This window comes from Dipodomys merriami, unplaced genomic scaffold (assembly GCF_024711535.1).
Source record: "Dipodomys merriami isolate MVZ:Mamm:240054 unplaced genomic scaffold, mDipMer1.0.p SCAF_22, whole genome shotgun sequence".
Taxonomy (NCBI): Eukaryota; Metazoa; Chordata; class Mammalia; order Rodentia; family Heteromyidae; genus Dipodomys; species Dipodomys merriami.
In genome coordinates this window covers 10,008,458-10,022,571 of record NW_027203604.1, presented here as the reverse complement: position 1 = coordinate 10,022,571, position 14,114 = coordinate 10,008,458, and the positions used below count along the sequence as shown (strand labels likewise).

Genomic DNA, 14,114 nt, shown 5'->3' with positions numbered 1-14,114 from the left:
AAATAAGGGAAATCATGGGACCTATGTTTTTTTGGGCCTGGCTTACTTCACTTAATATAATTTTTTCCAAGTCTTTCCATTTCCTAACAAATGGGGCAATGCCATTCTTTCTGATGGAGGCATAGAATTCCATTGTATATATACTACATTTTCTTGATCCATTCATCTACTGAGGGGCATCTTAGCTATGGTAAATAATCTCAGCAACATTTTATTGTGACCAATTCAGTAAAAGTCACAAATGTTTGACAAGATTTGATCATCTTTTCATAAGCTCCCAGTGCATGCTAGAATAATTTAATAATGAGACATTAGTGTAGAAATATTTAAAAGTGCCTTCATGGGGCTGGGAAGGTGGCTCAGTGATAGAGCGCTTGCCTTGCATGCCTGAGGCCCTGGGTTCGATTCCCCAGCACCACATAAGCAAAAAGAAAAAAAGCCGGAAGTGGCGCTGTGGCTCAAGTGGTAGAGTGCCAGCCTTGAGCTGAAGAGCTGAGGGACAGTGCCCAGGCCCAGAGTTCAGGCCCCATGACCGGACCCAAAAACAAAAACAACAAAAAAGAAATATTTAAAAATGCCTTCATGCGGCTGGGAAGGTGGCTCAGTGGTAGAGCGCTTGCCTTGCATGCAGGAGGCCCTGAGTTCAATTCCTCAACACCACATAAGTAAAAAAAAAAAGCCAGAAATGGTGCTGTGGCTCAAGTGGTAGAGCACTGGCCTTGAGCTGAAGATCTGAGGGACAGCGCCCAGGCCCAGAGTTCAGACCCCACCAACGACCAAAATAAAATAAAATAAAAGTACCATTATTTTGCAATAAAAATTTACTTTAAAAGATTTATACAAAAAGCTATTTTAATCATTATTTGGGATTTTCTGCTACAAACAGTGGCAATGTATTTTTGCAAGTTTTATTGAGCTTGTATGCAAACTTCATTAGGTAAACACAAGATGATAGTCTCAGATACTTTGTCTCAGTAACAGAAAGCTGACTAACACACAGGGTTTGAATGGTCTTTCTTTGCCACCTATGATGCAATATGTGCTGCTTCTGTGCTGCTCTTCTAGACCTCAGATCTCAAACCAGCTGGTGTTTTCTTTTTTATTTAATTTTATTGAAAAGGTGATGCCAGAGGGGTTACAGTTACGTAAGTAAGGTAATGAGTGTATTTCTTGTCAAACATTGTTTCTCCCACTTTCCCTCCCCCCCACCCCCACCACTCCCCTCCCCTCCAAGTTGTAAAGTTCATTTCCAACATAGTGTATTGTTAGTGTCATTGTTGTATCGGTTCAACCCTTTGTCCTTTGTCTCATCATTTTGTTATTTCTCTTCCCTTCCTCAAAATCAGGTAAATGTATATACAATACACAGGGTACAAAAATAAAAAACAATGACAACAGGGGATAAACCAAAGGAAAACAATGAAAGAAAAAAGAAGTAACTTCACACAGTACCTTCAAAAAACAAAAACAAAGAAACGGGAAAAAAAACCCTCCTGTTTCCATGTCTTGGAATTCATTTTTGATGAGCATCAATTTATATGGTCATATGTGCATAGCTATTGAGCTATTGTGATCTCTAGAGCTGGTGTTTTCTTTCTGCATTTTAGAGTCTGTGCGCCATTTCCAGGATTTGCAGTTGTGTTTAGCAAAGTGGCCCAGGAAACCTGTACTTACGACCTCTTGTTCAGAGGTCAGGTTTTATTTGGGTTTCTTCCAGGAAATAAATTGCTTTTGAGTTATAGTTTTCATATTGGCTTTGGAGAAAAGTTTTAAATTTGTTGAATTCCTACTTATCATCTTGAATGGTTCGTCATTTGTGTAAGATTTTTTTACACCAAAGAAATCTCAAGATAACAAAAACTTAACCTTATATAGTCCAGAACTTTAGTTTTTATATTTAAACCAATGATTGATTTGGATTAAATTTCATTTAGGGTGAAAAGTAAGGGATAATAATAGTTTTACACACTCAAAGATCCAATTGTAAAAAAAAAAAAGCTATCTGAATTACTTGGATCTATTGCTTGAGTCACTGTCCTGCTCCAATGTCTGTCATCTGTATTAAGTTTTTATAATCAACCTTTTGTAAACTCCCATACTTCAAAGTTGTTTTGTCTACTTTGCATTTTCCTAAAACTTCAGTATTCTCTAGTTTGTTTCTATAGGTAACAATAGCAAACACCGAATAGTGTCAAATTCAATCTATGAATTACTTTTTGTAGAATTACAACACTCTTGAGTTGGACCTGGTACACATGTAATTTACTTCAGTATGGTACACTTGTAATTTACTTCAGTATGGTACACTTGTAATTTACTTCAGTATGGTACACATTTGTAATTTACTTCAGTATGGTACACATGTAATTTACTTCAGTATGGTACACTTGTAATTTACTTCAGTATGGTACACATGTAATTTACTTCAGTATGGTACACATGTAATTTACTTCAGTATGGTACACTTGTAATTTACTTCAGTATGGTACACATGTAATTTACTTCAGTATGGTACACTTGTAATTTACTTCAGTATGGTACACTTGTAATTTACTTCAGTATGGTACACTTGTAATTTACTTCAGTATGGTACACTTGTAATTTACTTAGGTCTTTCAGGTCTCTCATCAGTATTTTGTAGCTTCTCTGTAGATGTCTTACACAAATTTCTTTATCCGTATTTTGTAATTGTTCATGCTATTGATTGTATTGTAGCTTTAAATATATATATATATATATATATAGAGAGAGAGAGAGAGAGAGATACAGATACAAATACAGATACATATATGTGACAGTGTATTAAAATCAAATGATTTTGGTCTGCTTCTGCTATTTTCTCTCCCCTACTTTTAGCTTTATTTGCCTGTGCTGGTAGTTCTTCTAGATTCCTCAGAACTTTCTATGTCTATGACTACTTTGTCTCCAATAAAGATATTATTTACTTCTTCCTGTATAATCTCATACCCTTTATTCTTCATCTCGCTTTACTGGACTGTCAAGCATGCTGCACAATTTTGAATGGGAGGAACAACATCCTTGTCTGTGATTGTAGGAGAAGGGATTATGGCACCAAATTTAGTACTATTGTAGTGACTAATTTATTTTTATGGCCACCCTTGTCAGATTAGGGAATTGTTTAATACTTCAATGTACTAGAAGATGTTTTTTAAAAAATCATATATGATTAAAATTTGTCAAATGCTTATTCTACATCTGCTATGGTTTGGATGTGTCCTCCAAAGCCCATGTGTTAAAAGATTTAGTCCCCAGGGACAGCTATTTAGAAGTAGTGTAACCTCTAAGAGGCAGAGACTAGTGGGACATCCTTAGGTCATCCAGGCCTGTGTTTGGAAGGGATAACTAGCCCTCTGTTTTGCCACAGGTGGGTGGTTTTGCTTTCCTCCTTTGCCTGTGATATGCTTCCTCACACAGGCCCAGAACGAGGCCAGATGACAACCAACTGGGAATTCCAAAACTATAAACCAGGGGCTGGGAAGGTGGCTTAGTGGTAGAGTGCTTGCCTTACATGCATGAGGCCCTGGGTTCAATTCCTCAGCACCACATAAGCAAAAAGAAAAAAAAAGCTGGAAGTGGCGCTGTGGCTCTAATGGTAGAGCGCTAGCCTTGAGCTGAAGAGCTGAGGGACAGCGCCCAGGCCCAGAGTTCAGGCCCCACGACTGGACCCCCCCTCCCCCCAAAAAACTATTATCCAAAAATAAACCTTCTTCCTTTATAAGTCAGCTGTCGAAGGTACTTTGAAATAGTGTTGGAAAGACAACAACCATAGCATCTATTGAAATGTTCATTATTTTTGTTCTGTCTTCTAATGTGATGAATTAGCATGACTTATTTCACAATCTGCAATTTAGGGATGGAAAATTTTATTTTTATCATGATGTATTATCAGTTTTTATTATCAGTTTTGTTTATGTGCCAGTTCTGGGGCTTGATCTTAGAGCTTGGGCTTCTTTTGCTCAAGGTGAGCACTCTACCTCTTGAGGCACAGTTCTACTTCCAGCTTTTTTTTTTTTTTTTTTTTTTTTGGTAGTTAATAGGAAAGTCTTATGGACTTCACTGCCTAGGCTGGCTTCAAACCATAATCCTCAGATCTCAGTCTCCTGAGCAGCTAGGGTTGCAAGTGTGAGCCACTGGGGCCTGGACGTATTACCAATTTTATACATTGCCAATTGTGAATTGCTAGTATTATGAACAATTTTTATTTCTACTTTCATGATGCTTTCTTCATGGCACTTATCTTTCTTGGCATTTTACTTGTTTTATAAAATATTTGTGTGTTTACAAAGTCATGATACTCCAATCACATAAAATGCCTTGGAGAATATTCTTTCTCTCTTCCTTCTCTAATTTTCTGAATGTTGTTATGTAAGGTTGATAGTTTCATCTTTAATCAATTGACAGTGAGGCCTTCCAGGTCTGGAATTTTATTTGTAGGAAAAATTTTTCTACAAAATGAGTTTAAAAAAATATGGAATTACCCAAGTACTTTATTTTTTCTTGTATTTATTATGAAGGCTATGTTGAGGGATTCATTATATGACCTTTAATTTATGTGAATAAATTAATAATTGCTTATAATTCTTAATTATGATGATTAATTCTTAATATTATTTTTTCTGTATTTTAAGAACTATATTGATGCCCCTTATTTTATATTTTTATATTCTCTTAATGACCAAAAAGATAAATAAATTTAATGATATTTTCAAAGATTTTGATTACACTGATTTTCCATATTATTTCTTCTCTCCTAATATACTGATTTGTTTATCATTACTTTCTTCCTAGTTAGTTTAAATTTATTTGGCTTTTTTTTTTTTATCAGTCATGGGGCTTGAACTCTGGGCCTGGGCACTGTCCCTGAGCCTTCAGATCCAGGCAAGCACTCTACCACTTGAGCCACAGCTCCACTTCTAGTTTTCTGAGTGGTTTTTTGGAGATAAGACTCTCTTGGCCTTTCCTGCCCAGGCTTGCTTTGAACTACAATCCTCAGATCTCAGCCTCCTGAGTAGCTAGGATTACAGGCATAAGCCACCAGCCCCCGGCTTTATTTGGCTTTTTAATCTTCTATTTTCTTTTTCTTTTTCTTTTTTTTGGGGGGTTGGGGGGTCCGGATGTGGGGCCTGAACTCTGGGCCTGGGCACTGTCCCTCAGCTCTTCAGCTCAGGCTAGCGGTTTACCACTTGAGCCACAATGCCACTTCAGGCTTTTTTCTTTTTGCTTATGTGGTGCTGAGGAATCAAACCCAGGACCTCAGGCATGCAAGACAAGTGCTCTACCACTGAGCCACCTTCCCAGCCCTCTTCTATTTTCTTTTGTACTAGAAATATTTAAATATATAAATTTCTTGTTTGGTTGCCTTTCATCTGCACCCTATATATATTCTGGTAATTTTGTGTCTTCATAATTACAAAGTTTCAAAAAACTTAGAATTTACCCCTTATTTTCTTAGCAAATGGGCTACTGAGAGGAGTATTGTTTAATATTTATATGTTTGGGACTTTCCTTGATATCTTCCTGTTATATGATTTTTTCTTTGTATAATCACATGTGATCAGAGAACATACCCTACATAGTTTCAGTCCTTTAAAATTTGGTGAGCTAGATGTTGGTGGCTTATAATTATAATACTAACTACTCAAGAGGCTGATATCTGAGGATTGAGGTTCAAAGCCAACCCAGGCAGAAAAGTCCATAAGAATATTATAAACAACTACATAGAGAAAAACTAGAAGTAGAGGTTTGGCTTAAGTGGTAGAGCAACAGTTTTGAGGGGAAAAAGTGCCAAATAAGAGCTCAAGGGCCTGAGTTCAAGCCCTAGTACCAGCACACACACACAAAATTGGTGGGAATAGATTTATGACTCAATATAGTTTGTGTTGGCAAATGTTTAGGGAAAATTTGAAAAAAAAAGTCCATTGTGATGTTGATGGATTGAGTGATCTGTGTCAGTTCTATTAGGCCAAGTTGGTTGATGATATTCTCAAATCTTGCTGAAAGAAGAGACAAATGTTAAAATTTTCAACCCTGAGAATTTCCCTATTTTTCTCTTTCATTTTAAGAAACGTAGGCTCTGTCTATTTAGAAGCCTTTTCAGTGTGTTCCCAGGCCTTTGGGGTGTCGCTCTATCTTCTTGGTCAGTAGTTACATTGTTTTGTGATGATTTGTTCCCCTCCTCCCAGTGATGGTTGGCTGTATAGAGAAATCTACTGTAGTCCTTCCAGCTTTCCTTCCCGAGCATTCGCGTTCTGGATTTGCCTCATCCTCTGCCCTTCACCGCCACGTCTTTACACTTGAAGAGCATTTCTTACCATTATGTTATGGTATAATAGCTTGCTTTGCATTAAGCTGAAAATATCTTTTTTACCCCTCCAGAACTGGGGATTAAACCCAGGATCTCCTGCTAAGCCATGCACCCTACCTCTTGAATCATGCCTGTAGCCCATTGCTTTGTTTCTATTTAATCAGAACATTTACATCCAATGTAAATATGGGCCAATTTTGGTATAGTCTGACTGGGTTTTTGTTTGTTTGTTTTGTGCTGGTCCTGGGGCTTGAACTTAGAGCTGGGGTGCTGTCCCTGAGCATTGTTGCTCAAAACTAGTACTTTACCACTTGAGCCACATAGCGCTACTTCTGGCTTTTTGATGGCTAATTGTCTCATGGACTTTCTTGCCCAGGCTGGCTTCGAACCATGGTCCTCAGATCTCAGCCTCCTGAGTAAGTAGGATTACAGGCGTGAGTGACCAACAATTGTCAGACTATTTTTTTTAATTTGTCATATCTCACTTTTTTCTCTTTCCTTTGGTGCTGTCTCTTGCAAAAATCAAGTTGTGCATGTTTACTGTCTCATTTTCTCTGTATTTAGAGTATAGCCCGTATCTCCAGGCATCTTTTGTAGCTCTCAGACTAATACATTTTCAACTTTTAACCATTTAACTTCAAATAATATGATACCAATTCATGTGCATTGTAAAAAGCTTATAGCAATATATTTTTGCTCTTTCCATCTTTTGTGCTATTGTCCTATATTTCATGTAAACTGTTATGCTTTATCTTTTTTGCTTAATCATTAAACTATTTTATCATGAATATATAAAACATGAAGCTTTATATTTGTCTACATATTTACCATTTTTGATACTCTTCATTCATTTGTGCTGTTTCTTTTTTTTTTTTCTTTCTTTCTTTTTTTTTTTTTTTTTTTTTTTTTGGTCTGTCGTGGGGCTTGAACTCTGGGCCTGGGTACTGTCCCTGCGCTCTTCAGCTCAAGGTGAGCGAGCTCTGCCTCTTGAGCCACAGAGCCATTTCAGGTTTTCTAGTGGTTTATTGGAGATCAGATCAGAGTCTCACAGACTTTTCTGCCTACGCTGGCTTTGAACCATGATCCTCAGCCTCCTGAGTAGCTTGGATTACAGGCGTGAGCCACCAGCGCCCGGCTTGTGCTGTTTCTTTTGTATAAGCATTTTACATTGATTTCCTAAAGGATGAGATCAGAAGTGTTGTAAAATGTTCCATTCTCTGAATTCATTCATACTTGTCATTTATCTCACTCCACTGAACATTCTCGAGCTGAGATGATCTCTTGGACATCTGTAGTAAATAAACTCATCATAAAATGGTAACTCATATACAAATGCAAACATTTCAAAAACAGATCCCAATTTATTTTATTTACATTTAATTCAGAGAATTTGAAAAAATAAAAAAGTTACTTCATTATGTGTAGTAAAATGAGTGCATTAAATGCTAAATAACTAGACCACATTTATATATTATGAGAAGGAATGTTGGCTTGGGGTAGTTTCCCAACAAGGCATTAATTATGGTTTTGTTCATTGAATTTCCTCCTTTTACAGCACCATCTGCGTAGTATCTCTGCGGCTTGCAGCCTTCTAATTTACCTCAGAAAACATCCAGCTGCATTTTCCAGAAAGGTTATAATGATCACATCACTTGTAATTTCTTGAAGCGACATGATCACAAGGTGGCGCTAAGTACACAGAGGACAAAGTGAGTCTAGTTGCTGGGGAAGCCACTGCGATTGTGTTCAGTTCAGTGCTTGAGCAGGTAAAAATTAAGACCAAAACTCTCAAAGCAAAGATATATAAAAGCAATTGTTTTAAATTATTTAATCAAAGTTATTCGTGATTCTTTTCTTTATTAAAGATTAGGGTTTTTGTTTTTTGTTTTATTTTGTTTTTTGTTTAGTCTGAGACCAGGATTTGAACTAGGTGTCTGACACTTGCTTTTGCACATTGGCTGGGTGCCCTATGACTTGAAACACACCTCCAACCCCAAAGCTAGGTATTTTTTACTTTAAATCTGTATATAGCACATATATAGTTAACTTGTAAAAGTTAATTTGAAAGACAATTAAGGGCTACATAAAGCCAAACCACACACACACACACACACACACACACACACACACACACACACACACACACACACACACACACACACACACACGTGTATGGACACAAAGTATATAAATCTTTCAATTGTACTTACTGGAGAAATAGTGACTTCTTGTGTCACTATTTTCTGTCACAAAAAAGCATGTGCTTTTTGTTCTGTGTATGTTCTTGCTTTTCCTCAATCAAAAGATTGCCCTCAAGTGGGTTTTTGAAGTGTGCATCATGCTAAAATAGATAATAGTTAAGTAGTCAATAGTTCTACTGTTGTTTAAAACTTCAAAAATGCAAACTAGAGGTGTGATTCAAGTGGTAGAGTGCCAGTCATGAGCAAGAAAGCCATGTGAGAGCTCCAGGCTCCAGGTTCAAATGCTGGTGCCAGCACGAAAAACAACAGCAATAACAATAACAAAAGCAACAACAACAACAACAAAAACTTAAAAAGCCTTGGTTCTTAATAAATTTTATTAGAATCTATTTGCTTATATTTTTACTTAAAAAAGAGATATCATATTTTTTTGTGGTTAAAAAAATGTAATTTAGCTGGGCACCAGTGGCTCACACCTGTAATCCTAGCTACTCAGGAGGCTGAGATCTGGGGATTGTGATTTGAAACCTAAGCAGAAAAGTCCCTATGAGACTCCTAGCTCCAATTAACCTTTCAAAAAACCGAAAGTGGAGCTGCAGCTCAAAGTGGTGGAGTGTTAGCCTTGAGCAAAAAGAACTCAGGGACAGTGCCCAGGCCCTGGGCTCAAGCCCCACAAATGACACACAAACACAAAAGATTCAGACAAACTAACCTAATAATGTAACTCCAGATCATAGACAAAAAGAAAAAAGCAAAACAAAACAAACCCAGAAATAGCAGACAAAAAGAAAAGAACAGAGGGAAATTAATAGGATGGATACTAAAAAATATTAATAAATATTAGTAACAAGGCTGTAGGCATGACTAAAGTGGTAGAATATTTGTCTAGCAAACATAAGAATCCCAGCTCAAATCCCAGGAGTTTTGGGGAGAAAATTGTAGTGACTCAAGCCTGCAATCCCAGATATATTACTTGGTAGGTGGAGATTAGGAAGATCTCATTCTGCATAGTTTGCTCATTTCAACAAGTGAACTGGTTTCTCCAGTTACATGGACATCTCAGAGGTTACTGATTGACTCTCATTCACTTGACTGCAATTACTTGACTGTCCTCCAACCAGCCAGTCACATTAGGAACTGTGCACACAATATGCAAAGTCCATTTGGTGAGTTTCAGCCACCAGGGGCAACAGGGACAAGGGCAGGAACAGAAGGCCCAATCCTCTCTTTCTCTCTCTGTCTCTGTCTCCTTCTCTCTCCTCTCTCATTTTCCTCAAGGATGATTTAAACACACTGAACATACTGGTTTTAGAGGTAGGTCAAGAGAGGAGTCAATGAAACACAACTAGTTCACCAGGCAGACCATCTTCTCATTCTTGAAAGAATTAAGCTGGGTGCAGGTGGCTCACACCTGTAATCCCAGCTACTCAGGGGATCTGAGAATTGTAGTTCAAAGCCAGCCCAAGCAGGAAAATCCATGAGACATCTCCAATTAACTACACCCAAAAAGCCAGACGTTCAACTGTGTCTCAAGTGGTAAAGTGCCAGCCTTGAGTGAAAAAACAAAGTCAGAGTTTGAGGCCCTGAGTTCACACCCTGGTACTGTTGCCCCCTCCCAAAGAACACATTGAGGAATAATGATAGTTTCAATTGTTTACTTAAAAAATCCAATATTTAAATTTACATACAACAAAATGCACTTGTTTTGAATATGTAGTCGATGAACAATGATGAACATGTATACCTCCATAATGGTGACAATAATCAACATATAAAACTTTCTATCACTCCCAAAAGTTCTTTTGCTCTCCATCTGACACAGCTTAGCCTGTCCCTGGCTTGACCTGCTTTCTGAGATTAACTTTCTCTAGATTCACACACAGACCACATGATTCTACAAGTGCTAACACATGCTTGTGTTCTTCAGTGTTTTGCTGCTTTTTGTTGCTGAATGGTTATCACTGTGTTCATGAGTCACAGTTTATTTACCCATCACTTATTGGAGGAATTGGCTTACTTCTTGTGTTTTAAAAGTAAAGCCGGTATGGATATCCATGCATAAGACTTTACATACATGCATGCTTCCTTTTATTATGGTTGAATGCTTAGGAGTAGAATACTAAATTATACAGTGGTGGTATGCTCAGGGAAATCACCAAACTATTTTTCAAAGTAGTTATACCATTTTTGTACATCTGTGAGCAGCGTGTGAGAGTTCCAACTCCTCCACATTCTCCCATCATCTTTGTCATTTGTCCTGTCCTAGCAAGCATTATTATGTTCACATATCTCATTGTGGTATTGATTTTTCATTTCCTTAATGAGTAAGGATGTTGAGTGTGTTCATTTCATATGATTAGTGATTATTCATATATGGTCTTTAAAGTCTACAGAACTTTCTATTTAAATCACTTCCTTTTAATTTATTGTACTTTATTTGAAATGGGTTTCCCTGTGTAGCCGTCTCCCAAGCAGCTGGGACTAGGGATAACATTACCCTATCCCTCTGCTGGGACTGCTTGGTGCATGTATGAAGACAATAGGATGATCATCTTATTGTTGTACTGTACATTTTAGATGATAAATACAAATCAATTGTAAGATAATTGTACTGTGGATTGTTTCACTTGCTACATTTCATATCCTTTTTCCTTCCCTCATTCCCTTCCTTCTCTTTCTATCTCCCTTCCCTCCCTCCTTTTCCTTCTTTTCTTTACTTTCCTTCCTTTCTTCTTTTTCTTTCCTTCATTTCTCTCTTTTTCTTTCTTTCTCTCTTTCCCTCTTTCTCTCTCTTCCTTCCTTCCCTTCTTTTCTTTCTTCTTTCCTTTCTTTCTTCCTTCCATCTCTCTCTCTCCCTGCTCCCTCTCTCTCTTTCATTTCTTTTTCCTGAGACAAGGTCTCCTTATGTTGCCCAGGCCTCCCAAATGTTGCCTCCATGCACAATTTTTCTTTTTCTTTTTTTTGGGGGGGGGGGTCCGGTTGTGGGCCTGAATGCTGTCCCTCAGCTCAAGGCTAGCGCTCTACCACTTGAGCCACAGCACCACTTCTGACTTTTTTTCTGCTTATGTGGTGCTGAGGAATCGAACCCAGAGCCTCATGCATGCAAGGCAAGCGCTCTACCACTGAGCTCTACCTTCCCAGCCCCAATTTTTCTTTTCATTTCAAATTTAAAGGAACTGTAAGTAGTTGTATAAATCTAACAAATCAGTTTCTGATCAGTGTCACTTGTTCCATCATTCTCCCCCATCTCTCCTCATGTCTTTTTTTCTTTTTTTGGTACTGGTCCTGGGGGTTGACCTCAGGGCCTGGGAACTGTCCCTGAGATTTTCCACTCACGAGTAGCAATCTGACACTTGCTTCATAGCTCTACTTCCAGCTTTTTGATTGGAGATAAGAGCCTCAAGGACTTTCCTGCCAGTGGCTAGCTTTGAACCACAACCTTCAAATCTCAGCATTCTGAGTAGCTAGGATTACAGGCATGTGCCATTAGCACTTGGTTTCCCTAGTGACTTTTGAAAATTAGGTGATCAAAATTTGTTTTTCTAGTGGATGATATTTTTTTCTGCATCCCGCAAGTAAAATTTGCTTATCTCAACCAAATTAATGAGGACATTTACCTGTTTCATTTTGTAGATGTCACAGTTCTAGATTCTATATTTAGAGCCAGAGAATACACGAACTAATTGCTTGAATTGAATGAGATTTTTAGACTGCTATAAAAAAATTATTATAAACAAGATGTTGGCTCATTCCTGTAATCCTAGCTACTCAGGCTGCTGAGATCTGAGAACTGAAATTCAAAGCCAGCCTGGGCTGGAAAGTCTGTGTGGTTATTACCTCCAATTAACCACCAAAAAGCTATAAGTGGAGCTGTGGCTAGCCCTGAGCACTAGCTTAGCACCCAGGCCCTGAGTTCAACCCCCCAGAACTGTCACAAAAATGACAGATATTGATTTACCCGCAGTTCTAGATTCCAGAAGCCTGAAACCAAGGAGTTTGTAGAGCCAAACCCTCTCAGAAGACTCTCGGAAAAAATGGTTCCTTGCCACTGCTAGCCTGGTGCTCCTTGGCTTGGAAGCCAAGTTGGCTGGAAGCATAACTCCACCATCTATACTTCCTTCTTCAATGGCCTTACTCCCATTCCAGTCTTCTCTTACAAGGATGTTTGTTATGGCATCTAGAGCCTATCCAGTTAATTCAGCATGATCTCAAAGACAGCCTTCGTTTTTGCCGGTACTGAAGCTGAGGACATGGATGCATATTGGGAGACTACACCCAGCCTCCTATGTTGGGGTGCAGTGTGAAGTTTATTGTTTTCTATCAGTGTATCAATTGTCCTACTGCTGTTTTTTGAAAACTCATTCATTTCCCATGAAGTCACCTGGGAAGCCTTTTTGAAAAGAACAGAACACTTAAATGTGTATCTCCCTGGGCTCTTGGTCAAGTCACACATCTGTGTGTCTGTTTTTATGCTAATATCCCACCACCTGGTTACTGCTTTAGTCAGCCTTTTTTCCTGTGGCTCAAAGTGGTATAGCTCTACTAGCCTTGAGCAAAAGAGCTCAGGGACAGAGCCTAGGCCCTGAGTTCAAGCCCCACAACCCACCCCCACAAACAACAACGACAGTGATCATCACATATCATCCAGTCAGATCTATGCAGAGCATTCCCATGGTGTTAACTGGAAAGTTCTGTAGAAGGTCTCTTTGTGTGAGATCTTTGTCAGGATTCCAGGAGCAGAGCAAAACTTGAGTGTGTATGTGGGAGAATTCAGGAGTGTCTGTAAAAATCTCTGCAGGAGATTTCTATGAGCAATATGAACTCCTGTGAGAGAGTATGGTGTAAAATCTCCTATGAAGTCTCTGTGCCAGCTCTTGTGACTGTCTCTCTGTGCATGTTCTAGGTGGACATCTTTTTGCATATTGTGTTTAGGAAATCACTTCAAGGACTGGTCAGTGAGATGTCCCTGGACTATCTCCATGGGAGGTCTCAGGGAACACTGGGTCTCAATGGAAGTCAGGCCTAATGAGTAATATCTCTACAAGGGGGCTGCATGTGGGAACTGTGTGGCAGTGGGAGGTCTCAGAGGTACCTCAGTGTAAATCTCCATCAAAGAGGCTTTATGGAGGTCTTCTGTGGGGATCTCTGAGAAGGTCTTCGTGGTGGTAACCATGTGTGACTGGTCACAGGTCTTTGGGAGTTCCTATCTCCATGATGAAGTCCTTGTGGGTCTGTGGAGGTCTCTGTGAGCATCTCCATAATGGTGCCTCAGCTGCAGCTCAGTGTGGAAGTCTCTTGAGTCCGTGATTGTCTGTGTGGATCTCTCATGTCTGTGGAGATCTCAATGGTGGTATCTACATGAATCTAGACCAGAAGTGTCTGTGGACATATCTATGTCTCTGTTTCCTCCAGGGGGGTCTCCATCACAGGTCTGGGAATTTCTTGGAATCTCTATGATGGACACTGTGTGTGTGTGTGTGTGTGTGTGTGTGTGTGTGTGTGTGTGTGTGTGTGTGTGTGTGTGTGTGTGTATGTGTGTGTGTGTGTACGGACGTGGGGAGGGAGCCTTTGGTCAGTCTCAGTGAAGG

General features: G+C 38.9%; 1 long non-coding RNA gene across 2 annotated transcripts in view; it reads left to right on the top strand.

The window, feature by feature from the left end:
• The window catches only part of LOC138834696 (uncharacterized), an 89,157-nt gene that overhangs the window by 24,923 nt on the left and 50,120 nt on the right, over positions 1-14,114 (top strand). Inside the window, exon 3 of one of the 2 annotated variants that reach the window (XR_011374233.1) lies at positions 7,881-8,085. The exons of the other annotated variant lie outside the window; for it this stretch is intronic. This is a non-coding gene — a long non-coding RNA (uncharacterized lncRNA). Of the gene's footprint in view, positions 1-7,880; positions 8,086-14,114 lie in introns of those variants that run through there. 2 annotated transcript variants of the gene reach the window in all.